This window comes from Pongo abelii, chromosome 2 (genome assembly GCF_028885655.2).
Source record: "Pongo abelii isolate AG06213 chromosome 2, NHGRI_mPonAbe1-v2.0_pri, whole genome shotgun sequence".
Taxonomy (NCBI): Eukaryota; Metazoa; Chordata; class Mammalia; order Primates; family Hominidae; genus Pongo; species Pongo abelii.
In genome coordinates, this window is record NC_085928.1 from 111,652,130 (window position 1) to 111,664,896 (window position 12,767).

The following is a 12,767-nucleotide window of genomic DNA, read 5'->3' on the forward strand; positions in this document are numbered from 1 at the left end:
GTCTAAGTGGAGGCCTGCGTGGACAGGTGCCACCAAGAACCAGGTGGCACCATGCTCCCCTGCACCTGGGCAGTAACCAGTTTCCTGGAACTGATGTAATTCTGGGCGAGTGGTGACCCTCACAGTGACTGCAATTTAGTTTCCATATCTGTAGAATGGGGGTCTCAAGATAGAAAATAGCTTGTTCTAGAAAAATACAATCATATTTTCTCATCTACATGAGTCTGTGGCCAGAGGTGCTCACTGAAGTCACCTTCGGAATCCCCTGGCAGAGCTCCTGTAGCAGGCACCATTGGTGGCCCTCGTCTACCAGAGCTCCCACCTGCTGGGCACACGCTGGCTGACTTCCAGCTGTGAGTACCCACACTGCTCTGTCTGTGGCCTTGCTCTGGCTAACAAAGCCTGTCATGCCCCTGCCCACCAGTGCAGCATGCCAGAAATTCCAGGACATAATGTTCCCTGTCCCCCACCAAGAACCCTCAACCAACGACTGAGGTCAGTTGGTGCCTAAATACCCCACCTCCCTTGCCCTTGGGTGGAATAACTCCAAGGTGTGTGCACCGCACTGTCTCCCTGAGTTTCTCCCAGGAGATTAAGTCCAACCACCCACAGGGGAAGCTGGTTTGCTAACACACTCTTCACTGGCTGCCTTCCTTCCTCTGCCTCACCTCCCCACTCTCCTGCCCATGTCTCCAACTTCCAGATAAACTATTAGTGGGACCATATGACATTGCCAATATTTGAGATTTTTGACCTATAAAAATGGCAATTTCATATAGTTCAACCTAAAATTTACACTCAAATCTTTGTCTCAGAGTCTGCTCCAGGGCTATTTCCCCTCCAATGCTTATCTACCTGCTTTATCCAAAGCCTGTCCACTAGGCCTCCTCCTGTCCCACAGCACAGCGGGTTCCCGGAGAGGTAGAGGTGGGACAACAGGGAGGCCGCTCCAGGAATGAGCACGTGCCCCACCCACATCACATATCAGAGTGGGAAGTGTGGCTACAAAATGAGGAAGTCACGAAAGATATGGAAATGTTGTAACTGGAAAAGTGATGGAATGTTTGGAAGCAGAAACTCTGGGTGTGGGCTTGGAATCTGGAAAAGGGAACATGGGTTCATGGCCTGTTTGGCCTGATCCCAGTCCTCTCTCCTGAAGAACTCAATTCCCTCTAAATGGAGAGTTCTGGGCCTATAAATAGGCTCAGGAACACTTTGGCTAAATCAGAACACCAGGCATAAACACAGCACTTTACCATCTCAGCCACCCAGCAAAATTAAGCTGTTTCTGTGGCTCACAGAGTATGGAGACCACCCTGCTAGACAGCAGGGGAGGAGGAGAATTTGGATGAGAATCCAGGCCTGTTTCCATCTAAGCAGTTATTTTTGTCTGTATCCCACAATAGGAAATGCATTTTACCGGGCAGTCTATTGTACACATACACACACGTACACACACCTGAAAAAAAAGTTTCACAAAATAATATTACCCAACTACCAATGCAAAGGATAGTTTCTATTCCTTTCTATTTCATAGTTTTTAAAAGCTGAACGTGAGCTGGGTATGGTGGCTCATGCCTGTAATCCCAGCACTTTGGGAGGCTGAGGGGGGGCGAATCACTTGAGTTCAGGAGTTTGAGACCAGCTTGGCCAACGTGGTGAAATCCCGTCTCTACTAAAAATACAAAAATTAGCTGGGCATGGTGGTGGGCACCTGTAATCCCAGCTACTCTCGGGAGGCAGGAGAATCGCTTGAGCCCAGGAGGCAGAGGTTGCAGTGAGCCGTGATTGTGCCACTGCACTCCAGCCTGGGCAACAGAGAGAGAGAGACTCCATCTCAAAAAATAATAAATAAATAAATAAATAAATAAATAAAAAGCTAGACATGGCTCATTAACTGATTTCTTTTTTTTTTTTTTTTTTTGGAGACAGGGTCTTACTCTGTTACCCAGGCTGGAGGGCAATGGTGCAATCTCGGCTCACTGCAACCTCCACTTCCCAGGTTTGAGCAATTCTCATGCCTCAGCCTCCCGAGTAGCTGGGATTACAGGTGCGCGCTACCACACCTGGCTAATTTTTGTATTTTTAGTGGAGATGGAGTCTCACCATGTTGGCCAAGCCGGTCTCAAACTCCTGATCTCAAATGATCCACCTGCCTCGACCTCCAAAAGTGTTGGGATTACAGGCGTGGGCCACCATGTAATTAACTGATTTCATAACCTGCTTCTGGGTGTTGACCTTCAATTTCAAATATTGCCCTTGAGTGTATTCAGAAATGAATTGGGTGTGGACAGAATTTCTGGGCTTTTCCCAAACACTGTGCATTTGCTGCCAGCCTCTGTCTCATTCAAGGGTTCAGGAATAGCTGGACTGAGCCAGAGGAACTTTGAAAAATTCATAAGGTGAAGACAGTTCCTATCTCCTAATCCAGTGATTAAAATGAGGCATTGCTGCCACCTTCATATTTTTTGCCACATCCCTCTACCACCTATACTATGTATTATTGTATGAATATATCTTCTCTAAATCAACTCACCACTCTTTAAAACTTAAATACTCACTCTTGTCCTGTTTTATGGAATATTATCAGTAAAATCACACATTTGATGTTATTTCCCAAGGCAAACAAATAAAAACATAACTAGAAAAATAAAACATGCTTGTCCATTCCACCGTTAACTCATCAAACCCATGACTCTCCCTGCCCAGTTCCTTTCACAAGAAAACCATCCTGTCTCTGCACAGTTTGTGCTGTTTCTAATGCCCAGAAAGGCCTCAACCTCTGTCTACCTCTCCAATGATAATCAGCACCATCACTGTGGCCGGCAACACCTAAACTCATCTAATCTTCACACCAACCCTATGAAGCGTTAGGGTCATTTCCATTTTACAAATGAGGAACTGAGGCACAGAGAGATCAGGGAGACTTGCCCAAAATCCCAAAGCTAGGAAGTGATGGAGCCAGGTTTCGAATCCAGGCTGATGAGAGAGCCTGTGTGCCTAACTACTAGGTGTTCCTGACCCCTTCTAAAGCTGCCCATCCCAGTCTCAACCCTAGTATCATCCCTTAGAGGACACCTTCCTGGACTGCCCAGCCCATTGGATTACTCTTCGTATGTTCCCAAAGCACTCACTTCTTGCCTGTTTAATTCATCTGGAGGTAAATCATAACCTATAGAGACATTGCCTTTACTAGGCTGGGGGCTTCTTGAAGGCAAGGCTGCATCTTATTCCTGTGTGTATTTCTGGGTCCAACAGCCCATCTGAGGCCTTTCGTGTCTGCTGAACACTGTGATCTTGCCTTGTTGTTTAACAAACACTTAGCACTCTTTGCTAGTTGTCAGCTCACAGGCGGGTTTCCAGCAAAGCCCTGGAATAGTCAGGGGCAAAGGGAGATGAGTCAGAGGCAACAATTAAAGGAGTCTTAATCTGAAGTCCATGGATCCCCAAAGGACCCATACCTGGTATGCAAGAGATCTGAGCTTACATGAGAATAAGATTACATCCTTATTTTCACTAACCTCTGATGGAAATTCAGTATTTCCTTTCATTGGAATGTCATCCATGACTTTGTCACCAGTAAAATCCCTGATAGTTTCATTTCACATTACCATCAGAACAGACATCTAAAAATATTTACACTCATTACTTCCTGGAAATTCAGACCCACTGCTAGATCTTGTATTTAAGGCATTAATAAAGATACACATAAATAGCACACACTATACTACAATTTTTTTAAAACTTGGTAACTATTTCAATGGGATTGACATTCTTAGAAACTTCAGTAGAATTGATAATCATGTGTTTTATTTTATGCATTTTAAAACATGATTCTGAGAGGGGCCCCATAGGCTTCACCAGACTGTTGGGGGTAGGGGTGGGGGCCATGGCACAAAAAAGGTTAAGACACTTGGCCAGGCTCCTTGACTCACACTTGTAATCCCAGCACTTTGGGAGGCCGAGGTGGGCGGATTGCCTGAGGTCAGGAGTTCGACACCAGTCTAGCCAACATAATGAAACCCCGTCTCTACTAAAAATATAAAAAAATTAGCCAGACGTGGTGGCATGCGCCTGTAATCCCAGCTACTCAGGAGGCTGAGGCAGGGGAATTGCTTGAACCAGAGAGGTGGCGGTTGCAATGAGCCGAGATTGCGCCATTGCACTCCAGCCTGGGCGACAGAGCGAGACTCCGTCTCAACAAAAAACAAAACAAAACAAAAAAAAGGTTAAGACACTCTACATAGAGTATCATAATTTAGAAATGGGTTTTGGACCCAGACGGACTGGAATTCAAACGTTAGTTTTGCCACTTACAAGTCAAGTTACCCGGGCCTCAGTTCTCTCACCTGAAAAATGGGGATTACTACCTACCTTACAAGATTAGCATTTAGCACCTGAGTTAAGCTGATTTCCTAACCCAGCTGGACTTCCTAGTGAGGCAAACAATGCCTGGGGATAGTGGAGCCCTCAGCTGGGATAGGGTCCACCTTTCTCTCTGCTTCCTATCCCTCCCACCAGAGAAATCATTTGTCTCCCTCAGCCTGGCGAACCCAGCTCTCTGTAGCAGGACAGAAAGGCTGGCCTCAGGCTCTTCTTGGATACTCTATTTCATTTCCTTTTTTTTTTTTTTTTTTTTTTTTTTGAGACGGAGTCTCACTCTGTCGCCCAGGCTGGTGTGCAGTGGCGCGATCTCAGCTCACTGCAAGCTCCGCCTTCCGGGTTCATGCCATTCTCCTGCCTCAGTCTCCCGAGTAGCTGAGACTACAGGCACCCGCTACCACGCCCGGCTAATTTTTTTTTGTATTTTTAGTAGAGACAGGGTTTCACCATGTTGGCCAGGATGGTCTCGATCTCTTGACCTCGTGATCCAGCCGCCTCGGCTTCCCAGAGTGCTGGGATTACAGGCGTGAGCCACCGTGCCCGGCCTACTCTATTTCATTTCTGAGTCCAGGATCTGCACCCACACCCAAAATTAGCTGCGACTATCAGAGACTCCCAAGACAGACCAGTCATCTTGCTATTATATTTTAAGCCTTTACATGCACTTCTACATTTGTCCACTGGATGGGACTGGTTCACATTCTAAATACCGCAGCCCAACAGGGCAGAGTCAGAACTTCACTCAGAGAGCTGGAGCATCCAATCATCCTCTCCTGCCTCTCCCGTCTCACTCAGATTTATTTTTACCTTTTCAAATACAGCCTGATGTACCAAAAAGTTCTCACTTTGTGCGCCTTTCCAGTAACCTACCACCCTAAGTATGGTAGTAACTCTCCTGACTTCCAACATTACAAGTTAGCTTCTAAAAATGCTAACCGGTCGTATAGAATATATTCTTTTGTGTTGGTTTCATTTGTTCAACATTATGTTTGCGAGATGACGTGCAGTTGCAGTTCATTCATTCTCATTGCTTCAAAGGCTCCATTGGGCAAATATGCAAAAATGTATTTGTATCCTCATCTATGGCCTTGGCATTTGAGTCGTTTCCAATTTGGGGTTTGCTTTGCTGCTGCACTGTTGATGGGAGTTATCAGCCCTTCAAACCACCCAAGATTGATTCGGAGCTCCAGACTGATGATGCCACACACTCATCAGGAGGATTTGAAAAGAGTTAATACTCATGTAATGAGGCTTTCTGGGGACAGCAGGGCCCACACTCAAGCAAAAGAAGGGGCATGTGGCTCTGGTTTTTATAGTGGCTGGGCAGAGGGCAGGTGCGTCCAGGATGAAGGATCCCTCTCCCACAGGCTGGAGTTTGTGTGGTTTGAACTGCCCGTCTGCACCAAGGAAGGGAGCACCATGAGCTACCTGTAGGCATGTCCAGGTGTGGAGAAAATGAGAAAGGGGAGTGATGGGGCTTGAAAGCTGTCATAGTAAAACATCAAAAATTGAGTCAGACTCTTTATTCCAGGGTTATTACAAATGTGCTGCTATGAGCATTCTTATTCAAGCCTTTTCTGTTGGGTATGTTTCGAGGACGTTTGACTTTGGTAAATACTACCAAACAGTTTTTCAAAGTGGCTGCAGCAAATTACATTCCCTCTAGCAACATTTACAGATGTACCACAGTTTAATCCATTCTGTAGCTGAGGGACATTTGGTTTGTCTCCAGTATTTTTGTAATCAACAAATAAATCTGCCACAAATATTCATGTGCAGATCTTTGTGTGAACATAGGTTTTCATTTCACTTGGGTAAATACTTAGGAATAGAGTGACTATGTTGAATGGTAAGCGTATACTTAACTGTGTAAGAAATCAGTCAAACTGTTTTTCCAAAAGTGACTATACCATTTTTGCATTTCCACCCACAATATATGAGAGTTACAATTGTTTCACATTCTCCTAAGTTCTCGGTATGATCAGTCTTTTTACTTTTAGTCATTCTAATGAATGTGAAGTGGTATCTCATTGTGGTTTCAGTTTTCATTTCCTTATGAACTAATGACATTGAACGTATTTTCATATGCTTCCTTAACATCCCTATACCTTCTTCAATGAAAGTGTTTTTTCACATATTTTGCCCATTTTTTACAAAATTGGGCTCTGTGTTTTCTTACTATTGAGTTCAGAGGATTATTTCCATATCCTTTATAAAAAGTCTTTTATCAGATATATGATTTGCAAATATTTTCTCCTAGTCTGTGTCTTGTGTTTTATTCCCTTACAGTCTTTTGAAGAGCACATGTTCTTAATTTTGGTGAAGTCCAAGTAATTGATTTTTTCTTTTATGGATTATGCTTTTGGTGTCTTAACTAAGAAATCTTTGCTTACCCTAATGTCATAAAGATTTTTTTTCTCTTATGTTTTCTCCTAGAAATTTTATAATTTTAGGTTTTACATTTAGGCCTATGATTGATGAGTCTGTATTAGCAAAGTTTGGAAGGCTATTTGAAAGAGGTTTCTGATAATATAAATTTATGTATCTTCAGTGTCCAGTAAACACTGAAAATATATAAAAAGGGTCATATTTCTGTACATAAAGTCAAATGTTAAGGACTTCTGCTAATTCAGAGTTTAACTTTCAAAATAAATGGCATGGAACTCCAGGGAGATGGGGGCTGATTTCCTCTTTGTGTACTCCCTTTTATAGATGCATTGCCTACAGCATATATTTAATAGTGTGACAGTTAATTTTAGATGTCAACTTGACTGAGTTAAGGAATACCTAGAAACCTCATAAAGCATTATTGTGGGGTGTGTTTGTGAAGGTGTTTCCGGAGGTGATCAGCATGAGAGTATGAGTGGACTAATGTGGGCAAGCACCATCCAATCTGCCAGGGACCTGGAGATAACAAAAACAGAGAAAAGGTGATCTGCGTCCATCTATCTGCTGGAGCTGGAATACACTCTTAGTCTCCCGTCAGAACTGCAGGCTCCCAGCTGGTCACGGTGGCTCATGCCTATAATCCCAACACTTTGGGAGGCTGAGAAGACAGGACTTCTTAAGCCCAGGAGTTTGAGACCAGCCTAGGCAACACAGTGAGACCCCGTCTCTAAATATATATATATTCAAAAATTAGTCGGGCATGGTGGCATGCACCTGTAGTCCCAGCTACTCTGGAGGTTGAGGTGGGAGGATCACTTGAGCCTGTGAGGGTGAAGCTGCAGTGAGCTGAGATTGCACCACTACACTCCAGCCTAGGCGACAGAGTGAGACCCAATCTTCCAAAAAAACACTTCAGGCTCCGCAGCCCCTGGACTCCAGGACTTAATACCAGTGGCCCCCCTGGTTCTCAGGCCTTTGGCCTTAGACTGACAGTTACACCATCAGTTTCCCTGGTTCTCAGGCCTTTGGGGCTTGGATAGAGCCATGTTTCCAGCATCCTAGGGTCTTGCACATTATGTCCCAAGGGTGAAATAAACGCAATCAGATAACTTTAAGGAAGATGCCAAATCCTGTGTTACGCCAACGATTGAGTTGTCAGACAACCACTGCAAAAGACATTTGAAAGAGAAACATGGTGATCAGAGGTGGGGAAGAAGGACCTTCCTGGTAGGCACCAGTAAACTATGACAGTAACCAAGATGATGACTTAAGGGTCCTGTAGTCAGTATTAGCCCAGCCCATTTCACACCCTAGTCCTGAGGTTATTTATCTGGCATCTCCACACAGTCCTAGGAAACTTATCTGTAGTCTTCACTCAGTCCATCTTGAATGCCACACAGTAACTCCCTTTCCTTTCTCGGCTAAAACTGCCACAGGGCTTTGGCAGACTCTGAATTGTACTCAAGTTCACCTTGTGCACTGCTGGTTGTGCACTTTGTGGCTTGTCACCCTCGTATCCTCAAGAATGGTCTAGAGCCCCACAGAGTCATGACAATGGTCAACAGAACGCCACAGGGCCCTTTCCATCTGGGTTGTTTCTCTGGATTTCTTTTAATAGACCCTGGTATACTGCTGGAATAGAGGTGCTATATGGAGTCTGGGGTGGTCTGGGCTGCAAAGGAACACAGAACCTAAGTGAGGACTTGATAATAAGAAAGCAACAGACAAGTAAGAAACCTCTTGGGGTTGGAATGCCAGATAGATAATCATGTTGATATGGCCTGAGTCCCAGGATCTGGTGGATTGTGGAATTGCAGCTCTAGGGTTCATCTTGATCCTTGGAAGAGATTCAGGGCACTTAAAGCCTTATTACAAAGTTTTATTTAGTTTTGCTGGTGCTATAGTTCTGCTTCTATCTCATCACAACTTTGGAGGTGGGAGAGAGGTGTGGTTTGTAATTTATATATATGTTTGGAAAATTGTCCCATAATACATGAATTACTCTCAGTTTAGATATGAGACTTTTTCTGGGGAGGAATGCATTCCTGGAGCAGTTCTTCTGACTGTAGTAATACCTGCCTTTCTCAGGGGTTGCCTCAGGCTACCCAGAGAATAAGCATAACACAACTCAGACCTGGCAGACAGCTTCTAATGCACCAATCATCTCTTCTAGGGTGCTTCTATCATGCTCCTTCACCCAACTGTACCCCACAGTAAGATGCCCAGGCTCGGGTGGGCAGAGGGAGGAAGGAGAGACCTGGGAACCATGAGTCACCCATTTCAGTGGAGGTTGAATACACAGAATCAGGAAGCACAGAAATCCACATCCATATCATAATGAAATTGCAGCACACCAAAGGCAAAGAGAAGATCTTTAATGCAGCCAAGGAAAAAGCACAGATCACAGAGCACAGACGCTGAGACTGAGAGTAGACTTTGTAGTGGCCATAGTGGGAGCCGGAAGCCATGTGATACAGTGAGTGTGACTTGGGACTCTTCACAGTCAACTTAGAATCAGGAGTTGAAATTGATGGTTGTTCAAGAATCTGCTCACGGTAAAGGGCATTTCCAGATGGGAAACAGAATTTATCACAACAGGAAACTCAGGAGAGTGAGACTCAAGGAACTCACTGAAGAATGTACTTCCAGCAGAAGAAGAGTGGTCCTGGAGAAAGGGTGTGATTCTGAGATAGGCAGATGAACAGAGCAGTCAGTGAAGGTGTGAGCAACGGAAAGCAACGTGGACCCTAAAGCTCTGTTAACTGGGTAACCCTGGTTATCTGGGTTGCGGGGAGAAAAATTAGAACCCTCACCAACACCACACAGCAAATAAGCTCTGAATGTTTTAAAACCTAGAAGATGCTATGGGAGAGCATCTTCATGAGCTCTAGAGACAAAAGGGCTTCTTTAACAAGGTCCTAAATGCCCAAACAGTGAAGGAAAACATTAAGAAATTCAGGCCGATCGTGCTGGCTCATGCCTATAATCCCAGCACTTTGGGAGACCGAGCTGGGTGGATCGCTTGAACCTAGGAGTTCAAGACCAGCAAGGCAAAACCCCATCTCTACCAAAAAAGTGCAAAAATTAGCCAAGGGTGGTGGTGCGTGCCTGCAGTTCCAGCTACTCGGGAAGCTGAGGCAGGAGGATCACTTCAACCTGGGAGGCAGAGGCTGCAGTGAGCCGAGATCGGGCCACTGGCACTCCAGCCTGGGTAACAGAGTGAGACCCTGTCTCAAAAAATAATAATAAAAAAAAAATTTGCCTGCGCACAGTGGCTCACACCTGTAATCCCAGCACTTTGGGAGGCCAAGGCAGGTGGATCACAAGGTCAAGAGATCGAGACCATCCTGGCCAACATGGTAAAACCCTGTCTCTACTAAAAATACAAAAAATTAGCTGGGTGTGGTGGTGCGCACCTGTAGTCCCAGCTACTCAGGAGGCTGAGGCAGAAGAATCACTTGAACCCGAGAGGTGGAGGTTGCAGTGAGCCGAGATCACGCCATTGTACTCCAGCCTGGTGACAGAGCGAGACTCCATCTCAAAATAAGTTAATTAATTAATTAATTAATTAAAAAATGAAAATAAAAAAAATTAGCCAGATGTGGTGGCTCGAGTCTGTAGTCCTACATATTTGTGGGGCTGAGGTGGGTGGATCACTTGAGCCCAGGATGTCAAGGATGCAGTGAGGCATGATCATGTGACTGCACTGTAGCCTAAGCAACAGAGTGAGACCCTGTCTTCCCCACCAAAAAAAAGAAAACATACAACATTTCTCCATTAGGTTCTCGTCTTATATGGACACCCAAAACAATTGCATAGTAACATCAAAGATCACTGATCACAGATCACCATAGCAGATATAATAATGATAATGTGGCAGGGCACAGCGGCTCACGCCTGTAATCCCAGCACTTTGGGAGGCCGAGGCAGGTGGATCACCTGAGGTCGGGAGTTCGAGACCAGCCTGACCAACATGGCAAAACCCCATCTCTACTAAAAATACAAAATTAGCCGGGCGTGGAGGCGCATGCCTGTAATCCCAGCTACTCGGGAGGCTGAGGCAGGAGAATTGCTTGAACCTGGAAGGTGGAGGTTATGGTGAGCCAAGATCGCACCACTGCACTCCAGCCTGGGCAACAAGAGCGAAACTCTGTCTCAAAAAAAAATAAAAATAAAAATAATGAAAATGTTTGAAATATTGCATGAATTACCAAAATGTGACACAGAGACACAAAGTGAACACTTCCTGTTGGAAAAATGGCTCTTGTAAGACTTGCTCAACACAGGGTTGAAAATCTGGATTTCTAAAAAAACACAATCACTAATATGTTTATCTGTATCCAATAAAAGAAAATGGTCTTAAAATACAATATTAATGTGATCAATAAAGCCACAGAAGTCTGGTTTTGTAATGCAGTTTGTTTTTTTAAATGATCTCTCAAATTGTCATTCCCATTAAGTAGTATGTGTGGTCAAATCCTATTCTAGAGCTGGGCAGTACAGTAGTCACTAGCCATATTTGGCCATTAAGCACCTGAAATGTGACTAGTCTGAACTGAGAAGTACAAGCATAAAGCACACGTCAGATTTCAAAGATAGTACAAACAACAGAATGTAAAATATCTCATTAATAATAATTGTACAGTGTACACTGCTCGGGTGATGGGTGCACCAAAATCTCAGAAATCACCACTAAAGAACTTATGCATGTAATCAAACACTATCTGTTCCCCCAAAACCTATTGAAATAAAAAATAAAAATAAAATATCTCGTTATGTTGATTACATCTTGAGATAATTTGTTTATATTTTGGGTTAAATAAATATATCATTCAAATTAATTTCAGTTGTTTCTCTTTAGGGCTTTAATGTTGACTATTAGAAAATTTAAGGCTGGGCAACTTAGTGAGCCCTCGTCTCTACAAAAAAATTTAAAAATTAACCCAAGCGCAGTGGCTCATGCCTGTAATCCCAGCACTTTGGGAGGCCAAGGCGGGCAGATCACTTGAGCCCAGGAGTTTAAGACTAGCCTAGGCAATGTGGGGAAACCTCATCTCTACAAAAAACACAAAAATTAGCTGGGTGTGGTGGCACATGCCTGTAGTCCCAGCTACTCGGGAGGCTGAGGTGGGAGGATCACTTAAGCCCAGGAGGCAGAGGTTGTAGTGAACTGAGATTGTGCCACTGTACTCCAGCCTGGGCAACAGAGTCAGACCCTATCACAAAAAAAAAAAAAAAATAGAAAAATTAGCCAGGTGTGGTGGCATGCGCCTGTAGTCCCAGCTACTTGGGAGGCTAAGGTGGGAGAATCGCTTGAGCCTAGGAAGTTGAGGCTGCAGTGAGTCATGATCATGCCACTACACTCTGGCCTGGTCGACAGTGAGACTCTGTCTCAAAAAAAAAATTAAAATGACACATATGGATCATATGGTGGCTCACCTGTTTTTATTGGACAGCACTGGTCTGGAGTATTTCATAGCTGTGCGTTCCGTATGTGGTGATGGAGTGCCCTAATCTGATAGATGAACTGGTGCAGGTTTTTGCATTTTCTTAATTTGATAGCCCTGCATTTTCTTTTTCTTTTCTTTTCTTTCTTTTTTTTTTTTTATTCTTTTTTTGAGACAGAGTATTGCTCTGTCGCCCAGTCACCCAGGCTGGAGTGCAGTGGCGCAATCTCAGCTCACTGCAACCTCTGCCTCCCTGGTTCAAGTGATTCTTATGCCTCAGCCTCCTGAGTAGCTGGGATTACAGGTGCCCACCACTACACCCAGCCAATTTTTGTATTTTTATTAGAGACAGGGCCTCACTGTGTTGGCCTGGCTGGTCTCAAATTCCTGGCCTCAAGTGATCTGCCCACCTCAGCCTCCCAATGTGCTGGGATTACAGGCATGAGCCACCATGCCCAGCCTGACGGCAATGAATTTCTAACAGTTAAGGGTCGTGACATCTTAAGAGATGGAGGCTTTCTGGTATTAGGCTGTTCTTGGCGCAGCTGC

The 12,767-nt window shown here is 44.5% G+C and overlaps 1 protein-coding gene across 5 annotated transcripts in view; it reads right to left on the reverse strand.

Annotated features, from left to right (window-relative positions):
• Positions 1-12,767, reverse strand: part of ACKR2 (atypical chemokine receptor 2) — a 67,085-nt gene that overhangs the window by 24,141 nt on the left and 30,177 nt on the right. Inside the window, exon 3 of one of the 5 annotated variants that reach the window (XR_008523763.2) lies at positions 7,678-9,455. The exons of the other annotated variants lie outside the window; for them this stretch is intronic. The gene's annotated coding sequence lies outside the window, so the exon portion shown is untranslated. Of the gene's footprint in view, positions 1-7,677; positions 9,456-12,767 lie in introns of those variants that run through there. 5 annotated transcript variants of the gene reach the window in all.